The 8,758-nt window shown below is 39.2% G+C and overlaps 1 protein-coding gene across 2 annotated transcripts in view; it reads right to left on the bottom strand.

Moving 5' to 3' along the window:
• The window catches only part of LOC126283974 (glucose dehydrogenase [FAD, quinone]-like), a 153,206-nt gene extending 146,256 nt beyond the window's left edge, over positions 1-6,950 (bottom strand). For both annotated transcript variants that reach the window (XM_049982434.1, XM_049982433.1), the window contains exon 1: positions 6,890-6,950. The gene's annotated coding sequence lies outside the window, so the exon portion shown is untranslated. The remainder of the gene's footprint in view (positions 1-6,889) is intronic.
• Positions 6,951-8,758: the final 1,808 nt, after the last annotated feature.

The following is an 8,758-nucleotide window of genomic DNA, read 5'->3' on the forward strand; positions in this document are numbered from 1 at the left end:
CATTACTCAAAACAACGCTTAGTCTTAAAGCTGAGAATGTTACATGCGTTCAAAAAATGTAAGATTGTTGTAATGAAAACAATTAACAACATAAAATTCAACAAAAGATGTCTGTTAGAAAAAGTGACCCCAAATTATGTTAAAGTTAAGGCCAATAGTCAAACAAAAGCTGCTAAGCTTGCAAAAGCAAAATGTGAAACTATTTGGATAAAGACAGAAATCAAATTACAATATAAGAAGAAAGATAAGCTGAATAAATCTATGTACAAGCTGCATTTACAATTAGGAAATAATCTCTCACCTCTACAGTTCACATATGTAACACACCATATTAATCATACTCTTAGCAGAGAACAACAACAAATCTCCTCTAGGCACAAGAAGAAGTTAAAACCCCTCATTCAACTCAAATTAAAGGAACGACTGGGGAACAGCAGAAGCATATATTCTATAATAGAGTGGTAAACACAACAGATATTTCTTTCAATGCCAATGAACTTAACCTCTTAGATAAAGGCTTCAAGCATAACATTGCCCCAAGATTAATTAATAAGAACATAAAAGACCTAAGAGCAGCTACAGAACTGGCATGTGACACTGCCAAAATTAAGCCCAATGAGAAAAATGATTTGGCATATAAAGCCAACAAACTCATCACTAAACACATGCTTTCAAAAAATAATATAATTAATAGTGAACAAAAAATTCTTAAAGATATCAATGATAAACTTACTGCTAACAAAGCTCTCATGGTAAAGGCTGATAAAGGAAATTCAGTTGTTGTTTTGTCTGAATCAGAATACATTGAAAAAACTCTAGAATTTTTTCAGTCCAATAACTTCAGAGAACTAGAATCAAGCCCCACAGCAAAATTTCAAGCTAATGTTCGTAAATTACTCAACAGTTTTAAATCCCTCTTAAATAAATATGAAATTTGGGACTGCATTACCATGAATCCAACTGCACCGAAACTTCGGTCACAGCCTAAGAAAATTCCCCCATACCCCCTGTTGTGAACTCAAGAAACAGCCCAGCATACTCCATAAGCAGAAAATTGAAGTATCAACATGTTCGAACATAGTTATACAATTAAAAACACAGTGGACCTTATAGAACATATCAAAGACATCCACATACCGCCAACAGCTAGATTTGCCTCACTAGATATTGTAAACTTATACACTAACATCCCAGTAGATGAAACAATTAACATAATAAAAAGTAACCTCCTAAAACAAAAAAAGATCAATCTACCAGAAATATATGAGTTAATAGAGATCCTCACACTCGTCTTGTCTGATAATTACTTCACCGTCAATAATAAAGTCTATAAACAAAATGATGGCCTTGCAATGAGTAGCAGTCTTGCTGGATTATTAGATGATATTTACATTAACCATCTTGAGCAAACGTTCTTCTTATCCAATAACCAAATGAACAGTAAAATAATTTACTACAAGAGATACGTAGAAGACACTCTATTACTTTTTGATGGTAACAGCAGCGAAATTGATGCCTTAGCTGAAGATCTGAGCAAATTACACAACAACATCAAATTCACAGTGGAGCATGAAATAAATAATATCAATTTTCTGGATCTCAGAATATCAAACATAAATAACAAACACCATTTTGGTATCTTTCGAAAACCAACTACTACAGATGTTACCATCAGTAACTCATCCTGCCACCCGAACCAACATAGGATGGCTAATTTCCGGTCGATGCTACATCGTATGCATAAAGTCCCTCTCACCCCCACTGAACAGCGCAAAGAAATCAGCATAATCAAATCAATTGCCCAAAATAATTACTATGATGGTTCTATCATAGACACACTCTCTCAAAAAACAAAAGAAAACAAAAATTGCTAGCAATAAGTCTTTGCAACAAGCAACAGCCACAACAACTATGAAAAACAAAAAATCAGTAAAATATGTAGCCCTACCATATATAGGCCCACTTTCATACAAAATTTCCAACTTATTCAAGAAGAAGAATGTCAAAATCAGTTTCTCTACCAATAACAAACTCCAACAAAGAGTCATACACTCACTCTCACACAATAGCATACCCCATAAAAGATCTGGAATTTATAAACTCAAGTGTAACAACTGTCCTAAATTCTACATTGGCCAAACAGGTAGAGCTTTTGAAACAAGATTCAAGGAACACCTTGATGCCCTACGTCTGAAAAACCTAAGCAAATCTGCTTTTGCCACCCATCTTGCAGAAAACAATCATACAGTTGAGAATATAGAAAGCCGGCCGCGGTGGTCTCGCGGTTCTAGCCGCGCAGTCCGGAACCGTACGACTGCTACAATCGCAGGTTCGAATCCTGCCTCGGGCATGGATGTGTGTGATGTCCTTAGGTTAGTTAGGTTTAAGTAGTTCTAAGTTCTAGGGGACTAATGACCACAGCAGTTGAGTCCCATAGTGCTCAGAGCCATTTGAACCATTTGAGAATATAGAAAATATCCTGCAGATATTACACCTCAAAGACAAGGGTCTCACATTGAATCTCCCAGAGGAGATTGAGATTCGTACACATAAAAACAGGTTCCCTGATCTCATTCTGAATGAAGAGACAGTCAGTTAACACTCCCTTCCTAAATAACTTTGATGAAGTCTTCACTTTTTTAAAATAACTTAAGCCTAATATTCCATTAAAAACATTAGTATACAGGCCCCAGAAACTGCTTATATGTCATTGAAAAATTGTATAATAAAAACATGTTCATTGCTTAGCATGTCAAATATTAGAATTTATCTCCTACAATTGTAACAACTAATTAGTAAACACACAGTAATTCTGCACTACATATAATGTTTGTGATCTTATTTGTATGTAATTTTATTTTATTCTGTTTTAGATTAATTTCATACACTAGCAAAAAGACATTTTACTGTACCCATATGACTATACAGCATCTGTAAGTTAACATCGTTATGACTGTAAGCTCTTTGCAAATACTGTTCTCGTCTGTAATATGAAGCTGGGCCACGTTTTGTAAACGTTATTCGTATGTGCTGCGTGTGTAATTAAGATGATGACGTTGAAAGTGACGTCCATTGACTGGAATAGCACTCACATAGTGCATATTGAAAAGTGTATTAAGCTTGTGTTCGAAAACAAAAACGCACGAATATTTCGTCAGGCAGAACTACACAGCACGTAAGTACACTAACCTGCACGTTTACCAAGGTTGAAAAACTATCTCATGAGCAATTAGATATTGAAAAAGAAGTAAATCTTTCGTAAAAATACCATTACCGATATGAAAACAAAATATTTCTTTTCTTTCCCAGTGCAGCAAACGAATAACAAAAACAAAACTAGGTCCAACTAAGAATGCTTGTAACTGCCATCTGAAGATGGATTTGTAAAGAAAAATCCGAAACCGGTCATGGTCTGAAGAAAATAAACCTTTTTAAAACCATACATGTGGCTGGTAGCTGTTTTTTTTTTATAAATTATAAACCTTATAACACGTAGTCTTTGATTTTTGAATAGCTGGCGTTCGGCTTCGGGTTACGCGTCTGCTGACTTGTTGATCTTGAATAGTTAAAAAAATTAGAAAAGCTGTGCATAATTACTGTAAAACAGTCGAAGATTGATTTTTTGTTTTTTCTGCTCTATACTGGGTGTTCTAAAGCAAAGTGTCACACATTCTGCTGGAGATGGTCCAAATTAGAAGTTCTCGTAATGATACGTTCTGAAACCAACACCTGTTACATGAGCCAATCTGTCCTCTCGTGCCCAGCTGCCTGTCATGGAGTCCATAGGCTGAGCTACGTGCGATTATACCACGCACCCTACTTGTCCTTCAGCCCTTCTTCACGCTGAATCACGCATTCTGTCTCTATTCAGATTGCATCAGGTGCATTGATCACACTCTCCAGCACACTGTCGATGGGTTGTGCATACTCCAATGCCTGTAGATGTCCACATAGCTGGAAATTGAACTCATTAAGTGGCGGTGAACAGGGAGGCCGTGCTACCTGACCACCTCGATCAATCTACAGCCTGTCACACTATCTGTAGAAAACGGGGTGGTGCCTCCTCGTGCTCAAACTACTATCGTTGCCTTTCTACAAGGGTAACGTTCTCCAGTACCGCTCGTAATTCAGCACCCATAATCCTGTGATACACAGCATCTGTGAATCTGTTTGGTAAAGTGTATAGAACTATCTGTCTGTCGCCGAAAATACCTACCCATACACTGATCCTGAAGTGATTCTGATGGTTCACCTCCGTGACTGCTCGAGGATTTGCATCTGCTCACATGTGCGTACTGAAGTACTTTACTAAGTCATCTGTTCTTGATTCGAATGCTACACGTTACTCGCCACAAGGTAAACGACCCATATCTGAACAGGTATTGGTTTCGAGACATACGATTACTGGAACTTCTAGTTTTGACCAGTACTACCTACTGTAAGAATATGTGGCACTTTGTGAAATGACCTGTATTTGGAAAGAGTAATCAAGGATTTCCTGTTCGTAAACAAAATACTCTTCCAAATCGACGTGACGTCTCGATCATTGTCAAACCGCCATGATTTGTAATTCCACTGTGTCACTGGAAATGGAAAATCTCTTTGCTTCACCGTGCAGAAACAAGAACATCTATGCTTCGATGTCTAAACGGGAAGAATTGAGTTTTGAGTACGTCATTCAGATCTCATCGTCGATTGTGTATCGCGTTCTACATTAACGACAGACGAAACAGTCTTAATCGTAACAACATAACCAACGTCAAACACAGTCATGTCACTTACTGGAAACTACGCAATCCATTTCCTAAATATTGCTTTCAGCTGTACACAGCTGTGACGTACAGTAAATGCGCGGCTAACATGCGCGAACTGAGAGGAAAACAATATCAATTTCATCAGAAAGCACAAGACAACGTTTGAGCTAAGCCGTATCCTCCAGGCTAGCGCTTGAAATTGTAACTGTAACAATTTCTGTAATTTCTCGGCGTGTCTGTTTCTTCCCACTTATACCCCTCTCTACCTCTCTGTTCGCTCACCCCCCTCCCACCTCTTAGGAGCTCATTCACACCTCACCTTTCCTTTACGCTTTTACCCAGTTATTTAGTAGTAGTTAAAGAAAAATATTACACTTTTATTGTTTCCTTCTTAATGTGTTCTCCGTACTAGGTTCGTAAAGCGAGAGAGTCTGGTTTCATTATCGGTGGGTGGGGGTGGGGGGGGGGGAAGAGGGAGAGGGGCAGGTTTCAGCTGGAAAGATGCTGTGACTGTGGACAATACGAGGCTGCAAGTTCATAGCACAATGACAGGGCGTATCGGAAGTTCTTGGCGGTCACCACTGATTAAGAGGTTCTTTAAACTCTGTCAGTAACACTGAACAAAAGCAACGTCAAGTTCTTTCAAAAGATACCTCACATCTGAAAACAGTTTCATACTGACTGTGTGTAATGTGCAGTGGACTGTCTGGGGAACGGACGGACTTGCGTTCGAGTCCCGGGTGAACACGAAGTGTCGGCTTTATACATAGAGTTAGCGTAGTGCAACAGAATTCGTATTGACTGATAAAGCGTGTCTTAAATTTAGCAGCGTGGCTTTGAATTATACCTTCATTGATTCGAGGTAAGGGTCTTAAACAACGAGACAGCATTCAAAAAACTGATCACACTAGCGCCTTGCATGTGTACTCACTTGCAGCTGTATTATACATTACCAGAATGTTCACAACAAGCTTTGGTCGTTAATTGTCAATCATTGAAACTAATTAAATGTTCATATCACTTTATGTCACTTTTCGTCATAACTCATATCTATACGACGTTTGTGAATGAATCTAGCGGTAAACCACTTTTAAAGCTGCCGCATATGGACTTATTCAATTTACCTTACATTTATCCACATTCGAGACAAACTGGCGTTCGTTACATCAGATGGCGTCCAAATCTTTCCTTGCACTTATAGCAAGGACGAAGTTTTTCCTTTCCAGAATTGCTTCCATTTAGAAGGAGAAATAAGTGAAGGCAGACATCATGCCGACAGGATTACTTGCGGTCATATGTAGGACCACAGTGGTCTGAGTTAGCAACGGACAGACATAAGTGCGGGAAGTTGGGAGAGAATTATTCCCCGATTTTGGGACACCAGTTGCCAACATCGTCAAGCTTCAGCAGTAACAGCAGCAGCGGCAAGTACAAAAACAATTACAATAACAAAGGCTTTTGGTACAGTAAAGATATTAATAATATTTTTTGACATAGACCGCTTATAAAGTACACAAAGTAAACACCAAATTGTTTTCATAACCTTATTATCCTCGCAGAGAAAAGTAACAAATTTGTTTTTGTGGAACTGTGCAATTTATTAGTAGAAAGCAGTTTCTTCTTATGCAAGTAATTGCTTTGCTGCTTTGACAAATTTCGCGTTAACGATACTCCAAAGAATTCATTTTCTGCTGTTTTTTTTCTATGAATTTGATGGTGCATCCCTGCCAGACGTACTAAATGGTTAAATCGGTGACCAGTTTCACCACCAGGACCTGCTAGGTTAGAGTCAAAAAGTAATATAGTAAGGGTATATGATGGAGGTAGTTGTCTTGAAGTTTTAAAAGTCACTTTGCGTTTTCAAGATAAGAGTGGTTATACCGCCGTTACTTTGCAGCCAGTTTTGTTTCCGATGAGCATTCGCCGCCACGGATAGCGTACGCGAAGTCACTGATCAACCCTTTTTCCAGGCAATTAGACTTTCTCGAAGACACTTCGAGATTTGGTTCGTTTGTTGTTAAGTGCGCAGGATGGTAAAGTGGGCAGGTTCCAGACACGAGCCTCACACTGAGTGTCATTGTCGGTGCAGGTGGTAGTGATGGAGTGTTGAGTGGTGAGGAGGCGCTGCTACTCACCGTGATGGCTGCTGGGAGCTGTGCAGTCCGGCCGCCGGCTGGCTGGCTGTCCGTCGGCAGACTGAGCCAGCCAGCGGCCCACGCCACGCCACGCCACGCCAGGCCACGCCGGGGCAGCCAGCGCCACTTTCCCTTTCTCCAGCCTCTCCTCTGCCTCTACGTTCTCCGGCTCTAGCTACTGCCACTGCCGTGTACAGGGCCGGGAAGCTGACGACTCCGCTCAAGGCTGCTGTCGCTTTTATTGTCTTGAGTTCCACAGGGTTCAGTTTTGGGGCCACATCTATTCCTTAAGGAATGGGAATTTTCTTGCACTAACAATTTAACAGTCAGTAATTTTGCAGATGATACATGATACTCCAATTAGGAGAGAGAGAGAGAGAGAGAGAGAGAGAGAGAGAGAGAGAGAGAGAGAAAGAGACACCAACAGTCAGATAATGATGTTTTTACAAGAAGTATCAAGTAGTTCTCTGAAAATGCACTCTCCTTAAATTTTGAGAAAACACTACATTCATTTCTATACAACAAGAAGTCATACAAACAATTTATGTAGCACATAAACAGGAGTCGATGAATAGGGTAGCATGCTCCAAATTTATATTGATAATGACTTGAATGAGCACAAGAAGAGAAGGAGAGTGTTTTGAAAGGAAGATATAAGATGAACATCAACAAAAGCAAAACAAGAATGATGGAATGTAGTCGAGTGAAACCAGGTGATGCCAAGGAATTTAGATGAGGAAACAAGGAACTTAAAGTAGTAAATGAGTTATTATTTGGTCAGCAGAATAACTGATGATGGGTGAAATAAAGAGGATATAAAATGTAGACTGGTAATGGCAAGAAAAGCGATTCTGAAGAAAAGAAGTTTGCTAATAGCGAATATTGATTCAAGTGTTAGGGGATCGTTTCAGAAGGTATTTGTTTGGAGTGCAGCCTTGTGTGGAAGTGGAACGTGAATGTAAACAGTTTAGACAAGGATAGAATAGAAACTTTTGAAAAGTGGTGTTACAGAAGCGTGCTGAAGATTACGTGGGTAAATTACGTAACTAATGAGGAGGTACTCAATAGAATTGAGGGGAAAAGAAATTTGTGGCACAACCTGACTTGAAGAAGGGATCGATTGATCGGAGACATTCAGACACATCAAGGGATCACCAGATTAGTATTGGATGGAAGAGTAAAGGGGTAAAAGTTGTAGGAGGAGACCAAGAAATGAGCACACTAAGCAGATTTAGAAGGATGTAAGTTGCAGTATTATTCGGAGATGAAGACGCTTGCGCAGGGTAGAATAACATGGAGAGATGGAGCAAACTAGTCTTCGGACTGAAGACCACAACAACAACATATTGATGAAAACTTGAACGGAAGAAGCATATTACTGAGTTCTCACACAGTGAAGTTCAGGTGCTTTCTGCTCTTCATATAACTGCTAGTCTTGGAAATGACTGAATCAACCTCCCGACATATTCTGCACACTTCCATTCAGAAATGACTTAGAGAATAATTTCAAGGGGTAACTCGTCGCTTGGAAAGAAAGCACAAAGAGAGCAGTAGTAAGCATAATATTTGGTGTTCGACCACTGTCATCATGTCGGAGTTGGACATTTTAACTAACAATGTCTATATTCGCTAAACAAATTCGTCATAAATGATCCATCACAATTTGAGAAGAATACTGATGTTAATACCTGCAACACTACATAAAAAATTATCTTTATAACCCATCATTAAAGACGCTAATGACTAAGAAAGGTGTTCAACATACACCAACAAGAAGTTTTAAACATTTGCCCAGTAACAGGAAAGTCTGACAGGTAGTGAAGCAGTTTTTGAATCCAACCTAAAATCACTTTTCCTGGATAACTCCTT

This window comes from Schistocerca gregaria, chromosome 8 (genome assembly GCF_023897955.1).
Source record: "Schistocerca gregaria isolate iqSchGreg1 chromosome 8, iqSchGreg1.2, whole genome shotgun sequence".
Taxonomy (NCBI): domain Eukaryota; kingdom Metazoa; phylum Arthropoda; class Insecta; order Orthoptera; family Acrididae; genus Schistocerca; species Schistocerca gregaria.